Raw genomic sequence first — 20845 nt, 5'->3', positions numbered from 1 at the left:
CTACTTATATTACATTATTTAACAAGAACTGTGCAGTTGGTGAATTTTGCAGAGAAGTGTTTTTTGTTTGTTTTTAGTGGTGCCCTGTGACAGACTGGCGACCTGTCCAGGGTGAACCCCGCCTCTCGCCCGGTATGCCAGCTGGAGATAGGCACCAGAGCAACAGGTGCCTTACATGCATTGCATGGAAGCATTGAAAAACAGTGTAAACATAGGTGTTTATGGACTTTGTTTATTACAGGTTACTTCTGAAAGTGCTTGATTTCACTCGATTATATTTTGGGGTATCCGAGTAATAATGCTGTACTCAAATGCACCCCAGATTTTTAAATAATAAAAAAAAAAAAGTAAAATGATAAGATTATTTTGATTCCCCAATAAAATATCAGGCTGCAGTGATTTGATCTAGCAATTAAACTATAATAAATAACCAGTAGGTGACACATGACAAACTATGGCTCAGTTCACCCAGGTGAAAAAAAAGTATACTTTAGTATATTTCAAACATACTTAAATTTGTGAAAGTACACTTTAAGTATACTAAGTATTAAGTGTACTACCTATAAGTATATCTGAAGTATACTAAAAGTATACTTGTACCAATTTCGAAATTAGAACTTTAAACATAATTGTACCAAAATACACTTTTAATATATTAAATAAAAGTATACTTTAAGTGAACAAAATATATGTTTGCCCAAGTGTAAATATACACTTTCTCAAGTATATTTAAAATATATTTTTTGTGCATATTTAAAAATATATGCTTAAAATATAATTTTTTTTAAATTCACTTAACACTACTTTAGATTATTAATTTCAGTATCTCAGTGTAAATTTTAGACTAATGAAGTAAGCCTTAATTTTCTTTATTTAACCAGGTGAACCCCATTGAGATCCAGATCTCATTTTCAAGAGGGACCTGGGCAGAAGTCTGCATCACGCAGTAACCTGATTACAAAATAAAACTAATTGATACATATGCAGAAGTCTGTCTTTTAGGTACCTTTAAAATGTGTTTAATGTAATATATAGGCATATTTTTAAGTACCTAAAAAGTATGAATTTTTAAGTCCCTTAATCTTTTACTATTTATTAAAATTGCATACAATAAAAAAAATTATAATCATGATGTAATTTTTAAGAAAGTACCCAATCCATTTTCAGATGTGTGATGTAAAACCCGATAATCAACGGCATTAGCTCCAGTTCACACTCCAGACCAGATGGTGGCGGTATTGCACACTTTCATTTATTTAAAAAACGCCACAAAAACGCAGGGAGGATAGCAAGCGCTGTTCAATTTCGCCATTTTTACTCGCATAATATTACCTTCAAAGTAGAGAAGGCCTTGACAATAGTTACTAATTTTGGTAAATTCAAGCTGGTGACGTCAGGATACATTGTGTTGCATTCAATGTTATCGGAAAAAAGAGATTCCGATAACAAATCGGACATTAAGCGCAAATTGGACATGCGCTTAATGTCCGATTTGCCATAACTATTTATTGAATTCATAGTCGCCAGCTGGGGTGGCAACAGGGGTGGCAAGACTCTCATTTGGGGTGGCAAATGCCACCACATGCCACCCCAGTAGATCCCAGTAGAGCTCATTTCAAGTCTCTTCATTGCTCTCCTGACCAGGCCACATAATAATGGCATGATTTGAAGCCGTGAGCAACAAAATGGATTGACTTCTAAAATGAGCTAGAAAAACAAAAACAAAAAAACTTTGTAAAAGGTCCCTACAGATCCCTATTGATGTAAAAATATAGTCTTAAGAGATCAATACTATTGATTTTTAGCAGGACAATGACAAATTATACAAGACTGACAGATGCAGGGATCCTTGTTAGATAAACATGAAAAAAACTTTCTAACACAAAACATTTTGCTTTTAAATTATTTAATGAATCTTAAAAAATTTATTACAATTAATGGGTCATTTAAAGGTATGTGGGTGCACAAAAACCTTGTTTACCTACTGATGAGTATTCATAAAACCAACATCTGTTGTGGAAGCTGCACAGGTTGATTTAAACAACTTCAAAACTTTTGAGCAACGAGCATTGCTTCTTGAAAAATATATCTTTGATATGATAATGAGCATATTGTCCAAGTGATGAAGAAGCAGAAATTCTAAAATTTACATGTAAATTCATACATTAATTTACAAGGGTATGCATAAGTTGATGAAAGAATCCACCGGTTTATATATTCTTAACACAACCTTTGCTCATTTCCTTTTCCCCTTCATTAATAAACAAACTCAGGATTAGAGCAAGTTTCACAGTAAGGAAGAAGGTGGAACAGCGGCTCAGAGTGCGAACCCACGCATAGACTTAAAGAGTATTTCTCAAGGAGGCAGGAAGACAGCATCATCATTCCTTCAGACTATTTTTCATTGAAATCTTTAACTTTAGCCTGCTGTTAGGAAATCATGCTGTCAGTTCTGCTCCAGTTCTTTAAAAAAAATGGACAAAAATGTTACCTCAAACTATCGTGATATTTCAACTAAGATAAACGTAGATGCAAAGTTATTTTATCATATAAAATAACAAATGTATGTATATCTTAAACCATTGTTGTCTCTTGTCTTTATGTTCATATATGATGGCTTTAACATTTTATGTTTAATGCATTGTTAGGGTCTATTCATTTTCTTGTATGAAGTTGACATCAGTAAAAAAAAAAGAAGAAGAATGCCTTTTTGAAGAAAAAGCTGAAGAGTGAGGCTGGCGCAGTGGAGACCCTGAACTCGGGCATAACTGCGTAACACAAAGGTTGTCAAAGAAAAAAATGTACTGATAGTGAAGTCTCCAGCTCCATAATGAGTTTATATGAAAAAGATTCAAGTTGTGATTTGTCCATTGTGCAGAAGAGAGAGAGGAGAGCAGTAAGCTGTAGTCAGAGCTTGGAAGAAAAAACCTGGTTCCCTACCCAGGATTTTAAAAGTACTCTGTTGCAAGCCTGGTCTGCCTACAATTTGCTACAGTTGCTAATGGCCACTTGTGACAGAAATTAAAAGATATTTGGCTGCATTCGGGTATATATTTTTAACTGTTACTCTTTCTGACCACCACTGATACTTAGGGATGTCCAGTTTTTAACCAAACAACAATGTCACTAAAAGACTTTATGTAACCCAGATTTGCAATCACCTTTTAAAATAGAGCCAGGCTTATTAAGCCTTTGTTGTTGCTCAAATACTACACTGTACTCTTCATTATACTGTACTCTCTATTGCATTTCATCCACACAGAAATAAATTGATTTTCAGCTATAAAAGTCTATTATTAGACTTTTATAAATCAGAGCAGTCTGTACATTGGTAGACTAAGACAGTAGATTCTGCATATTTACAAAAATAGAAGCTGCAAAACAAAGAAAAAGGAACTACTGAGAAAGTACAGGTGTGATGTTTTAAAAAAGATAATATTATGGTTTGTTAAATGGTTAATGGGCTGTACTTCTACACTGAAGGCACATCTGCATGGGGCAGACTGCAGGCAGAAGCGTCTGCCATACAATGGCCACCACCAGCAGGAAAAGCAGGTAAAGTGTCTTGCTCAAGAACGCACTGACTGCGACGGACAAAGTGGGTGTTGGAAACAGAAACCCCCTGGTAACAGGATGGACTCCATCCTCCTGAGCCTCCATCATAGAGTGTTAAAGCACCTAGAGTTACAGTCCAAGCAGAATATTAATCAACGTTATGGCTGATTTACGCTCCTAATGTGCAAGACACTCTCCTGTTCTCAAACATGTCTAGACTCACGTTTTCTGCGGCGCAGCATATCCAAGGAGAAAAGCTGTAGCTTACAAACACACAGCAGGCAGTGAAACACTTAAAATGAAAGCAGGAGGTATGCTAACTGAGCATAGCAAAGAGTTTGGAAGTGAAGAGGATCTGCACTTGAAGTGAATTAAGCTGTTGAAGTGGAACTGATAATGAAACAGAGGGATTTTGAAACAAAAGAACCAAACAACAGGGTCAAATTGACTTTGCTCTTAGAAGAGGAATACCTCAAAGGATCAAAATGACAGCCTCAGGAAGTACCAATTGACTGTAGAAGAAAAACATCTATAACCAAGAGAAGATGGCAAAGTGTATCTTGTGCTAAAGTGCAGCAGTCCGAGACTTGGTGAAGAATCCGTGAACGGTTCTTAACTTTTGATGTTCTTGGAAGATTGTGGCACACTTGCTTCCCTGCATTTCTCTGACATATATGAGTTTCCATAGCAAAGGAAGTTGCTTTACAGTAAACACAAACAAATCTGTTGGGTAAAACAACTTCTGATCCCACTTCAATGAATCTTCATCATAAATATCAGAGTGACTCTGATGTGTTTTGCTTTTTTAAAAGTGTTTGAATGTCTTTCAGTGTTTGAACGATGATGAACGACTTCTTTTTATAATTTAGAAATTCAGAAAGGCTTTTGAACTAATCCATAAACACTTCTGAATCATGATTAATGTGCTAAGCTCTGAAATTGAAACCTGCCTATTCATTTATCAGAATAATTACATGCTTAAAAACCCTGAATGAAAGCTGCAGCAGCATAATATTTATCTTCACTAATAGTTTGTTTACATTCAATATATTTCTTTAAGTGTAAATGAGGTGGTAGAAGTTATTGGCATCATAGCTAAGACATCTGTGTCCCAGGGAGAAACAGAAACAATGACAATAGGAAGGAGAGGAAGTCCAAACCAAGTTTGATCAACTATCAGATTAGATAGCATTAATTATTTTTATGTGCATGGTATTATTTCTCACTTTGTCTATTTTTTCTACATACAACCTGCAACGTTTTGCTTTCCTTGAGACCTCCAACATGTTCAGCATCATTCCTAGACTTCCTTTGACAGTTTTGATATTTTGTATCCAAATCATTTGGAGTAATCCGAAGTGTGATGCAAACATCTAAAGACAGCTGGAAAATTCCCTGATCTCAAAAATACCGTAATGTTTGTTCAAAAACAGTTGTGTTGACTTGTGAGTAATGATTCGCAAACAACTGCAAAGTCTGAACCTCAGTAAAGAATTCTTCTTCTTTTATGGTGTTTTTTTGGTGCTTGGAAAATGGGCCTTTTTCAAGTATTGTTGAAGATCTTGAGTACAAACTTGTTTTAGCACAAATCAAGTTAATTCTAACAGCACATTTCAGCAACAAAGGCAGTTTAAAGTGCTTTACATTATAAAAATATCAATTAATTATGAAACAATAAGTAAATGTTGCATTACACTTTAGGTACTCATTGATAAATACACCCAGTGATTAATATAATCCTTAACTAGTAAGCAATTTAACTGATAAATGTGTCTCAGTACAATTTCAGAATATCTCAGTTTCTTTAAATGAATGATAGAATCAGTCTGTGAAAATGGTAAAGGATTCACCCTTCAAATCTCTTGATTGATCAAGGTTCATATTGATCTGGAATTGGTGATGTAAAGATGAGAATATGTTTATTTAGTAAGAAAAGCTTCCTTCTTTGAAGAACAGATTTCCCAGAGCAGTCCTGGAATAATAACAATGTCAGTCTGCATTAAGTGAAGATTTTTAGGAGGCACTATTATATACACTTTTTATTACCCCATGGATGTAATAATTCATCACCGTGAGCCGTCGGGATGGCTCATGGTGTGACGGACAGGAACTGCAGAATTTCCCAGCAGTCAGGCTCTCAATTTAAAGCAGCAGCCAGCAGGCGTCTAGTCCCCGTGCTGCAGCCGCAGTGAGAGCCCTGCAGCGCTCCCATGACATGTAGCAGCATCGTTAAGTCACATATTAAGTAATTATGTGAACTTTAGAGCATGAGCACATTGAAAGTTATTTGCAGGTTTAAGAAGTTGCTAAATCAGCTTGATGTAAATGGGTTTACTGTTATTGGTCTGAAATTGAAAAACCAAAATCCTCCCAAAGATAAACAATTTAAGAATTAAAACACTATGAGGGAGAAAATATTAATATTGCTGCTCAAGTTTTGGTTTGCTATGGATTAAGGATAAACCAGTCTGATGTTAAGCAGTAGATCCGAGTCCTGATTGACTCCCATCACTTGTTAAGGGTGTGATGTTATGCCACTTTGCTCTAGACCTGCTTTCTTTTTGATTTTTCAAAAAAAAAAAGAAAAAAAAAGTTGCACTTTATTTTTGTTTACAAATCTTGCCAACTCAATTAAAGACCATGGAAGTTTCTGACTACAGAATTAGATACAGTGCCAGGAAGTGCATAATCCTAAATAACTTTGATCAGTTTAGGACATCCCTACTATGGATAAACCTGTACTTGTTACCTTTACTTGAATGCAACAGCCATTTTGTATTTTCCAAGTTTTAAAGCTCAACAGGAGCTGAATTAACATTTCTATCTATATTCCCAGAGCTTAGAAATGAGAGAATTCCTTTGTAAGCTATTTGGTATTCACTGTTTTCATTTTGAGTAAATAAGGTTGAGATTTTAGTTTGGATGTACTTACAGAGTATCTGTCACACTCTGCAATAGTTTCAGTCTCAGTTGACCAATATCCAAAATAGAACAGCAGACAGGTGTTACCTGCTCTCACTGACGGAGCGTGACAGTGACCATTATCAGCTACACCAACTCATCCGAATGGCCCTTCCAGCCTATTATCTAGGTGAAGTGGGGGGCTGCTGGGCGAAGGAAAAAGATTTTCAAGGCACAGTGAGGGTTAGGGAAAAGCATATGGTTATAAACGCCTAATAGACCTGCAGCCAGGGGAGAAATTGTTGCAATCAAAGCTACATGAGGCATGCACTTAATCTCATTGCTTTTGAAGTGCTGACAGATTGTCTTTTATTTTTAACCAGAAAAACAATTGAAACCTCTCTCAAGCTCATTTCAAGATTGCAGATAATGCAGGTTGACTGTCATGCTCATGAACATATGCAAACTGTCTAGTTTATTTACTGCTAAAATGTAAAAGCATAATGATTTGAAAATACACATTTTATATGATACATGTTAAAATGATGAAAAGGACTTAAATAATTCATATAAAGCTCACAAACAAACTTAAGGAAAATTTGACACAAAATGCTTAAAGGCAATAAATTAAAGGGAAGCCCGCCATTAGCAATGTGTGCATCAGTTGATTCAATGAAAAGCAATGTGAAATATGATTTCTCAAAAGGCCAACTTTGAGTCTTTGCCCTTTAATCCAGAATGTCTGTGATGCATTATAAAAACAACTTGCATCATCATCTTTCGTTCGAGTCAAAAACCTAAAAGTCTTTGAGCTCCAGCCTTCAAGTGAAAGACACGGCAGTTATTGTGCCGCACACTTTTCTTTGGATCTCACCCCGGGCTAGATCTTGCAGCTTTCCATCAGCCTCAGTTTTCAGGTGTAGACCTGGATCAAACATAGGGGCGTTTTATCAGCTGCTTTCATCTTTCTAAAAGACTTCTGACAGGGCCCTCTGACTGAATTGAGGCAAAACTCTCAGGACTGTCTCCATCCGTCGAGAAAACAAACAATGCGTTCGCTGTTTGTTTTGTAAATGTTGACGTCTTTCCTGCTCTTAAGAAGCTTCTGTCATTTGTCAAGAGCAGCCGGCGCTTAACCCTCTACAATAGCATCTTAACAGTGTTAAGATCGCAGTGATGCTGTAATCCAAATGTGTCCAGAGTTCTTTATTTAGTGCTTGTAATAAGATTAATCTTAGAATTGTTTTATATTTTCTTATTTTTATTAGAAAATACATTCTAATCATTAAAGAACAGTGTGAAAACGAATAGATACAAAAATGTAGTCCCTTCCTGATATGGAATAAGTTTTCTAAATAATTTACATTGCATGTAGAACATAAAAACTAGCATCCCACATTTTTTATTTCAGTACTACACTCTTGAGATTTGAAATAAATGTATGAATCCCATGTGATAAAGAAGTACAAGGAAAAACCTCACTATCCCATCCTCATCTATATTAATTGAAATATTTCAATCCTTTATTGTAATTCTTAGAATTACCTCTTAAAGATTGTGAAAACTAAAAACTCAGTGCTCAGAAAATTTGAGCATTAAACAAAGAGATGAAAACAGAGTAGATTCAACATAAGGCAAAATGCACAGCTTTTTTTAAATTCCATTGACCAGTTTCAGAGTTTTTGACTTTAAAAATAAGGAGTTTGTGTTTCCTTTTCCTTGCAATATTTATAATCCTAACATCTCTTTTATGCAACTTTTATAATACTTGTAGGCATGTTGAGCAGGTGCTACCTCAGACTTTCACAAAATCAGCAACACAAGTGAAATCTACAAAATATAAATCGCACCATGATGTTTGACATAAATACAGACTGCTGAGTTTTATCCAGAAAAGGTTTGGTGCGAAGTTTAAATCCTGATAACGTCTTAAACGGCTGTGAGAATTTGGCAGTAAAACTTCTGGAGAAGAAGAAAACAGAAAGGCTCTAGTGAGTTATTTGATGATTTTTTTTTTCTTTTACACCCTTACCTCTAACAGGGAAATAAGCAGCATAAGGTAATGAGGATGCTTGATTTATGCCTGCAGTGTTTGGCTTTGACAGTTCAGAAGCTGTTGGGTTGTGATTATGTGTGTCCTGTATTTTCAGCCAATCCCCATTTTAGTATTTATTTATTTTTTTGCTATTTTTCTTCATATGCCCTGTGGTGTTAGTTCAGACAGTACGGTGAGTCTCGTTTCCTCAGCGTCTTGGGGCAGATTTGCTCTGTAAAAGGTGAAATGGACCACGTCTTGTGAAGGCAGCAAAGCAGAAATTCAGTGCTGGAGAAGACGAAGCTGAAGATTTGGGTAACAGCAGCAGGTCCTTCAAATACATAGAGCTCATGACAGAAGATGAGAAAGAAAAACCTTTTTTGCCCCCAAATATGATACCCCAGACTATTTATTTTTTCTAAGAATGTTTCGGCACTAGTGGCATTTAAGTGTAATCTCACAGAAAGGAAAGAAAGAGAAGGGAATAAAACCTGCAGCAAAGGAGCTGAGGATGGGAGTCGAAGGTCTGGCCCCTCTAACCACTGCACCATGGTACTCCCTGATTTGAGACCACTTTCAAGTAATGCATCGATAATGTCATAATAATGCAAGTCTCAAAGACCAATAACCTTTAATTTTGTGAAGAACACCAACACGAGAACTGCAACATATCTTAATCATCCAAAACAAACAGAATAACCAGAAACGATGAATAAAACTAGAACAATTACAACCAAAACCATAAATAAAATAGATTATGGTGTCTTTATAAAGAAAATTGCCCATCAGAAAATATCAATCATCACAATGAAAATTACTGAGCTTTAATTTATCGTGCGGTTCATTGATTGTTGTGACAGGTTTAGCCATCAAATTGATGGTCTTCGTGATAACACCTGACAATCCATATCCCTCAACACCCATCCATATGGGTTTCCACTCCTCCCAGAGTGGTTCTCCAGGCAGGGGACGAAACACCAACAGGTTTACAGCAGCATTCAGAAGCTCTGAAGGGCCCCAAAACACCCTCTGGTGATCGCAGGGAAGTTTGGGCCAACAGTGGACAGACTTACCAAATATGTTGGGTGTTTTTTAATGAGAGCAGGTTTCAGTGAGTGTCGTTGGTATGAACTGAATTGGAGCCTTGCAGAAGTGGAAAGTGACAGCAACATCCTAGGTGGTTGCTGGTTTACAACCATCATCGCTCCAAACAGACGCAAGAAGTGTCTGCTGATATTTACACAGTTTTTCCGTTTCTGTAGATAGTCTGTTGTGTTTACACACAGATACAGACCAAATTACTGTAGCCAGTTGCACATTTTTTGAATCTCAGTATGGTATGTTTAATAACTGTACAGTAACTTCCCCTGACTGTAAGGTCTGTTATTCTTCATAATTGTATCTTTGTATGAATGTACATGCTTTGACTTGTCTGTCGCATTGTTCAGTTTATTTTTAGAAACAATGTGCAAAAAAATAAACAAATAAATAGAAAAAAAATCATTAATAAAAGATGCTTTGCACCAGATTTAGCTTAAGCCAGTTTCCATCTGTAGTTCCTGAGCAGGTCACTTAATAAAACAGTCTAATATCATAAAGCATACATAGAAAATCCTCATATAAGCTATGTACTTTTGTTGTTTATGGTCCTAAAATTACAACAATATAAACGACAAACACCAGGATTACAGTTTTTATTTTTCAACACAAATATTGCCGATTTACTAACCGCCGTTTCCTTTTGCTGGTTCGACTGAATTCCTTGCGTTTTATTCTATTTTAAGGAAATAACGAGGAAACCTGATACAGTTTGGCTACATTGTACAGTACCACAGACCCTGATTTTGCTCATATGCACAATCCTCAATAGTATACCTTGCTGTCAGGTTCTGTTTGTTTAGCAAAATGAATAAAACAAAAATCACTTTTTAATGCATCTCAAAATTGTCACTAACTTTGTCAAATAAGTTACTAATATTTTACCACCTTCACACAGGATGAACAGTTCTGTACATTAATGATAAACCTGCCAATATACAATGTTTGCTACTGAGAACAACAGCGCTAAATGTTCCATTTTGCCTGATTGCTGACAGCATCAATTCAAAAGCAAAACAGTGTGACAAGAAATGATTTTGAGTTATTTTTTGTTTTTTTTTTGCATTGCAGGTGCTTAAATTGCTTCTGCCTGTGGCCATTTCCTGCTAATGAGCACAAATAAAGTGAAAAATGTAGATGGACCTGAGCAGCGAGTGAAAGAAATTGATTCCACAGTGGCTGACATCTCTGAGCTAAAAACAAGGACAGAGTAGAAGAGGCTGAGACAATGGAGACGCTGGAGAGGACACACCGGTTACCCTCCGGCACCCCGCTTCTGTTGGTTCTGCTTTTTGTATCATGAAATGACATGGCAGTTTTTTTTTTTTTTTGCTGTTGTAGAGTAACTTATTTTTAAATTGTGCATTTTTTGCGTTTTAATTACCAAAATATATTAAGTAAAGGCGGCAAATGGATGAATGCTTTAATCAAGCATTCATCCATTATCGCTGACGTTTGAGTTTTTGTGTTTTTATCCAATTGCTTATGCATGACTCAAGCATGTGCTGTAAATTATATCCACATTTCTAAAGTGCAGAATCAATCAGTGTGCCCCAATCAACAATAATCTATCATGTGTTAATCAAAATAAGTAAAGCTGCGTATTATTTGTGAATGAAAAGATTTCCAATTCAGAAGTGCTTTCCGCAATATCCCTCAGCTTTGGCCAAATTGGATGAACTCCCATGAACTACTTACCGCTTTATATTTAATGTCGGTGAACACAGTCGATTTTTGTCCTCCGTCTACACACATTTGTCTGGCCCCTAATCTGACTCTGCATTTATAAGATAGTAGGAGTGAGGTTTAATTTTGGCAGGCCACTCTCATAAATGCTGCATAATTACAGCTGTTTGAATTCCCTCGTGTCTTACTTGTAAAAGGGGAACCACTCGCCTAACAGGATTGGCAGGTCCGCAAGACTCCGAAAGCAACATTTACGTGGAAATGGCTGGCTTTGTGGTAACTACTGCACTTGTACTGAATGAAAATAAAAGTCACCCTAAAACAACCTAACTTTAGTGACAAGACTTCTCTTTAAAATCTAATTTAAGCTACGTATGGTTTGCCCTTTAGAAGATGGAACGGTAAATGGTTGTTAACTGACTGAATCATAACCTCAAAACACAATTTGTTTTTTATTGGTGTTTTTGGTCACATTTGCTTCTCTGTTCTATTTGCTTTTATTCTGAAAAGCTCCTAGTAAAAGCCTTGATATTTATGTGGGCACACTGCACAGGTTTCAGGATAATTTGTCTATAAAATAAATATGGCAACATTTCAGGAAGAGGACCAGAGTAGGTTTGGACTTTCAAGAAACAACTGGAACCAGATGCCTACATACGCTTTATAAAATAATAATAATAAAAAGAGACAAAGAGCCTTCTTTATTTCTGTCTCTTATTAAATCAGGTTAAACTTTCCAGTTTTAGGTCAATCAGGATTACCAAAATTACTTTGTTCTAAAGGATTTTTAGAGAATAATTTACCACTTTGTTAAAATTCAGAAATTTACATAATCTTTACAAGGATTGTTGTCACTTCTTATGCCTGGATGATCCCATTATATATTAATTTTTTTTTTACATACAACAGTTTTAGCATATTTCTGATAATTTTTTCCTGCTGCATTTTTATGATAATGCAGCAGTTGAAAGGAAATGCGCCTCAGGCTATTTGCTTTGAGAAATTAATTATGACCAATTATGTTTCAAATAGCTGTTCAGTATTCACTGTTGAATGTTAAACTCATAGGTTGAGGTTGCATCTTCGATTTCCACTAAAAAGAGCATAGACTCTTGAATTTGCCAACCAAAAAATGCTCCATAAAAGGATAAAGCCTGCAAACCTTTTTTTTATTGGAAATATAGGATGTTTTGTGTTGAAAATAAATAATTTAGAAAAAAAAGCTAGACACCTTGGTTTTGAGTAGTTTGCAGGCTTTTGTGGTGATAGTTTTTCCTGTGAAAATTCCCCCCCAAAAATTCTATCCTCTTCTGGAAATATTTCTTTGACATCAAATTTTACAGGAACAACATTTAGTGGATTCTTTTTCTTTTTTACCTCTGGAAGTGTAAAAGTTCAATAAATTCTGATTCTTTTGACCAATTCTCACTCAAAATGTAAAGATGAACCATCAGATCCATTTGACTCATTCGCATATGTTCTCCCCTTTATAAGCATTTCACTATTGAGGGTACAGCCAATCAGTGGCAAAGAAAAGGAATGGTTCTCCTTGATTGGCCGCTTTGAAAACACACCACCAAATAGCATTGTGATTAAACATTTCAGTGCCAAGCTGCATTTTCTTTCAAATATTTTACACATAATTTGAAAATACATTCCACAGAACATGTATCTGCCTATACTGAACAACAAATAAGTCGACTGTAGATACTAAAACATCAGATAAATGTTGCAGGATAAGCAACATGTGAAAAAAACTATGCATACCATGGCTGCCTCCTTAAGATTTAAGGGTGAAAGAAGCAGTATGTACTCCATAACCTTTATGTAATTACACCAATGTAGCTTAGAAATCTCGCTAAATGAATGCAGACAGTTGATTTGGAAATGAAACATTAAATTATCCAGATAAGGTTGTCTTACTGCCCAGACCGTGCAGGAGGCTACTTGTTAGTAAAATAAAATATGTCCTGACTTGCAGACCTCTCCTGCAAGTCAGGAGAGCCCTCTCCTGACTTGCAGGAGAGATGGTTAATGCTGGGAACCTGCATTAATCATGCAGGTTCCCAGCATGTGCTGTCCTGTCAGTCTCCTGCTTCATATACCCTAAAAATATCCACCAGTACAAAAGTAAATTTAGCGCAAAAGGCAAAGAAGTTTCTCTTCTTCTCTACAATTCTCATACTGTTGGAAAACCCGTTTAAGTGGTGCCACATTTGTAAAGAAAATACATTCAGTTGAGTTCAGTATGTTGAATGTGTCCATTAAAAGTTTACAAAATCTTCACTGCCAATGCAGAACAGCTTGACTCTTGTTGACTGGATTTAATAAATTACAGTTTGAAGAAACAATACATCTTGCCAATTTAACTGTTTATTCATTCAGTAGTGTGTGGGAGAAACATATACAACCACAATGGGCTTGCAAGTCATGTTTATGCTAATCACCAGTTTGGTCACACACTGCTGTGGGATGGCATCCAATTCTAAACGCAGCAACAGCCAGTGTGGTGGGTTGTTGCTCTGGCACAAACCCACAAACCTTCAGTTGGATTGGAGACTGCCGGGAAGCCATTTCGACCCCTTTCAACCTCTAAACTCCAAAATTCTTGAGGTAGTTTCACATAAACGAATCGATCTTACTAGAAAGAGGAAGCACATCCATCTACGGATGATGAAAGCTTTTTAAACAGTAACCTGAAAATGCTTTTCTCTAGAGTTGGTTTTACACCATCTGTTCTGCAGAAACAAATGCATGCAATGTCCGTACATGACAGAAAAACATCAATCCCTTTCTCCAAACAATCTCGCTAAATGTTTAGATCTGCTAATTAGCTTTAGATTGAACTTTTCTTCTGTGTCTGAGCTAAATGAAGGAGAGAATGTTTTCCTGCAGCTGCAATCTGATTGATTGTTACTATTTTGGCGTTGCTTCCATCTGCTGCTTGACTGCATTGTAGTTAAAATCTCACAAGTAGAGCACAAGCTAAATATGTGGAGAAACATAATGCATAGAGAATCACTATGTGTCACCAATAACCAGTGGTGGAGAAAGTATTCAAAAAATGTACTTAAGTAAAAGTACAAATACACAATCAAAAATGTACTTAAGTAAAAGTCAAAGTACCACATTAACATTTTACTTAAGTAAAAGTAAAAAAGTACTGGCTTTTAAAAATACTTAAGTATTAAAAGTAAAAGTACTTGCTGAATGCATTACCTAAAAGCTAATATCATTAAGTGTGCCGATCGTATTTAATTTTAATACATCAGAAATGTGCCATTTTAATGAACACTACCACAGATTAAACGTGTTCTTATTGTGTTTACTCTCTGTAACAGTTTAGACTTAGATATGATTCTGCCCCGCGCTAAATGACACAATAAAATTAAGTTTACCTATCAAAATTGGTTCTCAGATTGATCTGAAAGATCCACATTCCCATAAAAACACCTAGATATTAAATACTTAGAGCTGAAATATATTTAACCAGTATCAATTAAAACTCACTTCATTCTGTTTTGCTTTCATCGCTGTGCTACAATCCGCAGAGGTCTCCTGCTATCCCTAGAAAAATAACGCCCTGGGCGGTTGACCATATTGCCCATGTCAGAAACCACAACTGAAACATTGCAATTAACGGTAAATATCGTTCAACTATGAATACTGTCCAACGGCGCAACAAGTAACTAAGCAGAATGAGCATCGTGACTGTTTTCATCCTCCCTCCCACTGCGATGTTTGCCACCATGACAGGAGACGAAATCAAGCAATGAGCAATGAGCATGCTCTGTGTTCATACGTTCAACTTTTACTTATTCAGCGATTAATAAATTTGTGTGTGTGTGTGTATATATATATATATATATATATATATATATATATATATATATATATATATATATGTCTACTGCAGTGAACACAAGAACAAAGAACGGCTCTAAGTGAAGCTTCAGTCCTTAGGACTTAGTAAAGATCCGTCCAGAAGAATCGGATCGTTCCTGAATGTCATATCACTGTATTGCAGATTTTGGTCACAGCGTTGTCCCATATATGCGACACCACAGTCAACACACAATAATTCAGCGCATGAGTGACAACTTTTTTTCATCGCAGATGCAACATGTGTCTCTGTGGCTAGCATCACGTCCACAGCGCTTACCTTTCTTTAAGCTTTCATTCCAAGTGACTCTAAAAGTTGGACGAAGCCCCGCCGTCTGTGAAAGCGAAGCGCTGCTGATTTTACATGTCGCCATATCTATGATTTATGCAGCGCTATTATATTACTGACGGTTAGACAGACATCCAGACATCTCCTCTCGCTCAGAGGAAACCACTGCGCATGTCTGGAGCTCCGCGTGCGAGTAAAGGTGGAGCCGATGGGTGACAATAGACACTAAGTCACGTTATTGCTCGGATTTTACGGCGCCACCTTAAATCCCTGAACTTCACATTTTAACGGAAAAAAAGCGCAGCGCGACTTGGATGTAACGAGTAACGCGACAGTTTTGTAGAAATGTAGTGAAGTAGAAAGTACAGATACTTACTGTAAAATGTAGTGGAGTAAAAGTAGAAAGTATCCATTATTAAATCTACTTAAGTAAAGTACAGATACACAAAAACTGTACTTAAGTACACTAACGAAGTATTTGTACTTCGTTACTTCCCACCACTGCCAATAACATAATAAATACTGAAGTTTGTTTGTGCACATCAGAGTAATAATGGCATCAGTAGTGTTTTTTTTGTTGTTTTTTGTTTTTTTACAAACAGTTTTTGTCATATCTGGTAATTCACAACTCTGAAAATTTACAGATAGACTGGACTAACTAATGAGAGATTTTCAATTCCCGGAGTAGAATGCTAGTTTTTTTAGGTCTCCAAGCTGCTGCAATCAGACATTTCTCCTGATTTCTTCCTCCAAACCTGTCAAATTTTAACTTTATGCACCCAAATAAGAGCCAGAAACTTCACAATTGCTACTTTTCGCTTTGTTGCTTTTTGTGTTGTAAATTGATCCCAGACTTTGGTGATACTGTCAACAGGTCACGTTATTACTCTTCCACAGCTTTCTTCGTCTCCTTGTGCTTTGTCTATTTTCATTTTTCCATAGAGGAAATACTTTGTTTCGGACACGATCTGCAAGCTTTCAGACAACTGAAAAGGACAAACAAATTATTGTTCATTTATATGTCCATTTAAGCTTGCATATATCAGTATAACTACCCATAATGTCGCTAAGAAGTAATTATTCTGCTCATCAACTTTGCACATTGTTAAGGATCCATTATCACTTCTTCATATAAAATCTGCATTGAATTCTTCACTGAGAAAATATATTACAGTTATATGGGGATTTTTAACAGTTTAAGTGGCTTAAGCTCTATGAAAATAGGGGTCCATAGAGGTCAATAATAGAAGTTAGTTTACGGGTCCAGTCTGGTTACAAGATAAAAGGTTTAGAAGATAGTGACAACAAGCTTCATAGGCTGGACAACAGGAGCTGTTAAACAAAGGGACAGAAGTGTCTTGAGATGAAAATGGTCCGTTTTGCAGAGCAGCCATCATTTATCAGTGAAGTAGTCACATCAAAGAAACAAACAGATAAAAAGCCCACTAAAGTTTAGATATGCTGGTTGAAGTTCAATCGAGCTGACGCCAGAGTAAAATTATATAATCACCAGGGGTTAAATCGAGCCAAAGCTGTGCAGGGGACCCAGCATATATGCTTTTCTATGCTGCTTTCTTCAGACTTTAATTTATGCAAAGCCACAATTTTCTGTAACTGCTTTCAAACACAACACACCAACTTGTGTGTTGTGTTCCTACTGTGCCAATTTAAAACGATGCATTTAGGGCCTCGGAGAGTGAACTGCAGAGGAAAAAAGAGCTGTAAAAACAGAGATATTTTCCCATCACTCACAGATGCGACGATAAAGGGCACACTCATCGAAACCTTCATGCACCTCCGCACAGATTATTAAAGGCTGTATCAAACAGATAGTTGACCCTCTTCACATCAATTAGTCAACCATGGGAGACATAATGCAGCAAAGTGAAAAGAGATTGGAAGAATAGAAAAAAAATAAGCTAAAGTTTATATATGTAAAATAAGGTGAGGAATTTATGAATCTTTCCATGGATTTCTATATAGTTTGCAGATGTCTGAGCAGGTTTGAGGAGGAGTTATTTAATGTCATCTATAAAAAAAAATTCAATTTTTTTCTTTCACCACTTTATAGCTTTATTCTGAGTGGGCAAGGCCTTAATTTCTTCCATCTTTAGCGCATCTGATGCCCCATTTTGGGTGAAACCTAAGAGGATGCAGCACATTTGAAAGATTAGTTCAATAGTAACTAAAATATCTTAAGAAACTCTCCTTTGACCAACCTACAAGTGGACCACAGTCGGCACTGATGTGATATTTTCAATAGTTGAATTCAGCTCCAAAGTGTGCAACCCCATAAGTGAGTCAACAGAAGTGAGGATTTTTAATTCGTATTTTTTCTGCTACTACCGCTAATTTCAGGTAAAGCACCAGGGGGAGAATCTAGTCGGAGCAGAGAGTTGCATAAATCTGTACATTAACTGTCTCAAGCTGGTTTGGATGATGTGAAAAAGAGGAGGTGCACAAAGCAGCTGCTTATTAGATGAAAAGATGCTGGACTGAGAAACTGTTTGGTGTTTAACTCTTTGAAATGAAATATTGTGGCAATGCATGCAGCTTTTCTAATTGTTCCTTCATCCAGCACTTAGAGATTTAGCAGCCAGATAATTGCTGAAAGCCACTCTGAAGTTCTGTGATCTAGATGAAACACATTCTCACTTGGCAAAGAGCTGTTCTTGGTGCAGAGGTGAGGCCATCCCAAAGGAGCTCCTCAGGGTTTTGACTCTTAACTTTTAGTCAACTAGATCTAAGAAATTATCACAATATGACAGTGATTTGTAACTACAGAGCAGATAAGCCATCTGGAAACCTGCTAAGGTACCACTGAAGCTTAAAAGCAAATCTAAAAGGAAAAGTCTCTCAAAGCTTCCTCCAATTGTTTTGCTTTTAAGTTGAATAAATCCATTCAGTGCTCCCTGACTGTGCATTAAATACAAGCTCCAAGCTTTCCGTCGAGCAGCCAGGATAATGGCAGGGAAAATGGCTTTTCATGCCGACTTTTTTTCTAAAACATTTCAGACTCTGAAAAAGCAGCTTGTGAGATCTGGGGAGTCCAGCCAGACAAGGTGCTGCCATCAGCAGAGCACGGTGACATGCTGGATTTCTTTTCTCCCGCTTCAGGCCAACTGATGCAACATAACCTAAGTGTCATCGAAGGGAACACCGACACCGGGGTGGGAAACCACAGTAACTCATGAAGCTTACCTCGACTCAAAATACGAACAGGACGAGCTTATCTTGGGAGCTTGAGAGATCATGAAAAACAAAATTACTTCTGCTTCACTCGCAGAGGAAGGTGTTTTCCCCGTCAGCATCATTTTGAGCACTACTGTGAAAACTCCAAAATGTAGGGCAGACCTCCTTTACATTTGCAGCCTCCCTCCTTTCTGTGCCTTCGGGGCTTAAAGGAGTTGTTCAAATGCTGCTCTGATCACAGGATTTCCAATTGTATCTTCTCCTCCCTTTTTCTATGAAGCACCCAAGCACAACAAAAATTTCTCTCGCAAGGGAACAACTTTGACTGGAATCGGATTTCTGCAGCCATGCCAACTCTGTTCCCATCTTTTTTTCTCTCTGTCTTTATCTGCCTTGTTTCCTATCGACTGTGATGGCTGATCAATATTGCTGCGCTGGTTTCTATTGTTGACTTCTGCTTCTTTTTCAGGATTAAGTCAACTGATGCTGCATCAAAGTCACAAGAAGCAGTGTTTGTGTTTACGGACGCCTCGGAGTCCTTGTGCCTGTGGGTGGCGTCCCTCTGATTGTCTGGGGACGGGGAGCGCTGCTGATTGACCCACTTACAAGAGCAGTGGCACATTTACACCCAGAAAGTCATTCATGCATCATGAGCTACTCCCTGCAAAACATGTACAGCAAACTGTAAGGTACCACAGTCCTAATTTACTACTCAAAATGCTTTTAATACCTGCTGACTGTATAAAAGATGTAAAATATTGTAGCTTTTCAGGCATTTTTAAGTTAAAGTTGTACAGTGCCTGGAAAAATGTTGGTATACTTAAATGCTTCACAACTGACATCAGAGCAAAAATAACTAAAGTAAATACAGAAAGCAGTCTCGAATCCAAACCAGCATAGCTCTCTGTGAAGATATGACTGCCTGCAGTGTCGCATCATAAATTCACTGGACTTAGCCACATTTTTTTTTAAGTTGTGGTTGATTTCACCCAGTTAGATTTCACCCAGCCCTAGGTCTATAAAATAAGATGACATAGATAAAAATAGCTCTGAATCCAACAAATCATGCCAATTCTAAGGCTTTAGGAAAACAGTCAAGCACAATGGAGAAAATAAGGAACAACGGAAAACCTTCCTAGGAGGTTTTCCTAGGCAAGAAAAAATTAACGAATCATCCCGGAGGTCACAGAAGAACCCAGAACTGCTTCTAAAGAACTTCAGACCTTTCTCGGCTCAGTCGAGGTCAGATTTTATAATTCAACAATAGTAGAGATGAAGCAAAAACTGCATCTATTTGAGGGTTACAAGATGAAAAACCACACAGAACGCAAAGGTTTGCCTTACATTTGACTTTCGGAAAAATATTCTGCTATTCTGCAGACTGAAGAAGCTGGAACTTGTTGAAAGGTGTGAGTCCTCTTACATTTGGCTGGAAACTAACACGGCATTTCAAATAAAAGTATATCAAACCAGGTGGTGTGATGTTCTTGGGCTTCATTGCTCAGAACATCACACAAAATGTCTGTATATGATTTAATTTTTTTGTGGTAATAATTGAAATAATTGTTTTAAAATAATTTTTTCGTATTTGCCTAGGTTTGATTAATGAAAACATCCAAGTGTGACAAACCATCAGAAACGGAATAAAATCTGGAAATAGGCAAATACCTTTTTATTGCTCTGTATACTCCCATTTTATATTTCCTATTTCACTTCCCTCCTCCCTTTAATTGAACAACACACATTTCTGCCTTCCCATAAACTCACTGCTCTGTTTTGGATCCAAATCTCTCTGCCCATCGGAATTTCAAAGCACTCCCAAGCTCTCATCACTTCCCTCCTCCGTCTCCTCAGACTTAGGCAAAGAGGATGGGGCTGCAACTTGTGCCAGCAAGCATATTTCATTTTTGGGCCAAAAAGCACATGAAAGAGATATAGTTCTGCAGTGTTCTGCATGTTGACATCTTCTGCTGCCTTTTTAACATATAGTCACCTTGCTTGAACATCCTATTTTCAACATAGTGGCATTACAATTTTAATTTGATCATTTTTACCACTTTTTCAGTGTTGCATATATTTTGTTCCACTGGATTAAGCTTTTGTCAGTGATAGATGTCTCCTTAATGAATATCTGTAGGCAATTAATTTGCAGCCACTTTGGACTCCTGAATATGAAATAAATGTTCATCTTTTGTGATAAAAGTTCT

General features: G+C 36.9%; 1 long non-coding RNA gene across 1 annotated transcript in view; it reads right to left on the bottom strand.

Moving 5' to 3' along the window:
- Window positions 1-20845, bottom strand: part of LOC103477280 (uncharacterized) — a 101631-nt gene that overhangs the window by 39704 nt on the left and 41082 nt on the right. The gene's annotated exons all lie outside the window — the stretch shown is intronic.

Source organism: Poecilia reticulata, chromosome 15, assembly GCF_904066995.2.
Source record: "Poecilia reticulata chromosome 15, P_reticulata-male-v2, whole genome shotgun sequence".
NCBI lineage: Eukaryota > Metazoa > Chordata > Actinopteri > Cyprinodontiformes > Poeciliidae > Poecilia > Poecilia reticulata.
Note: the sequence above shows the minus strand (reverse complement) of the source record. Positions and strands in the feature narration are given on the sequence as shown.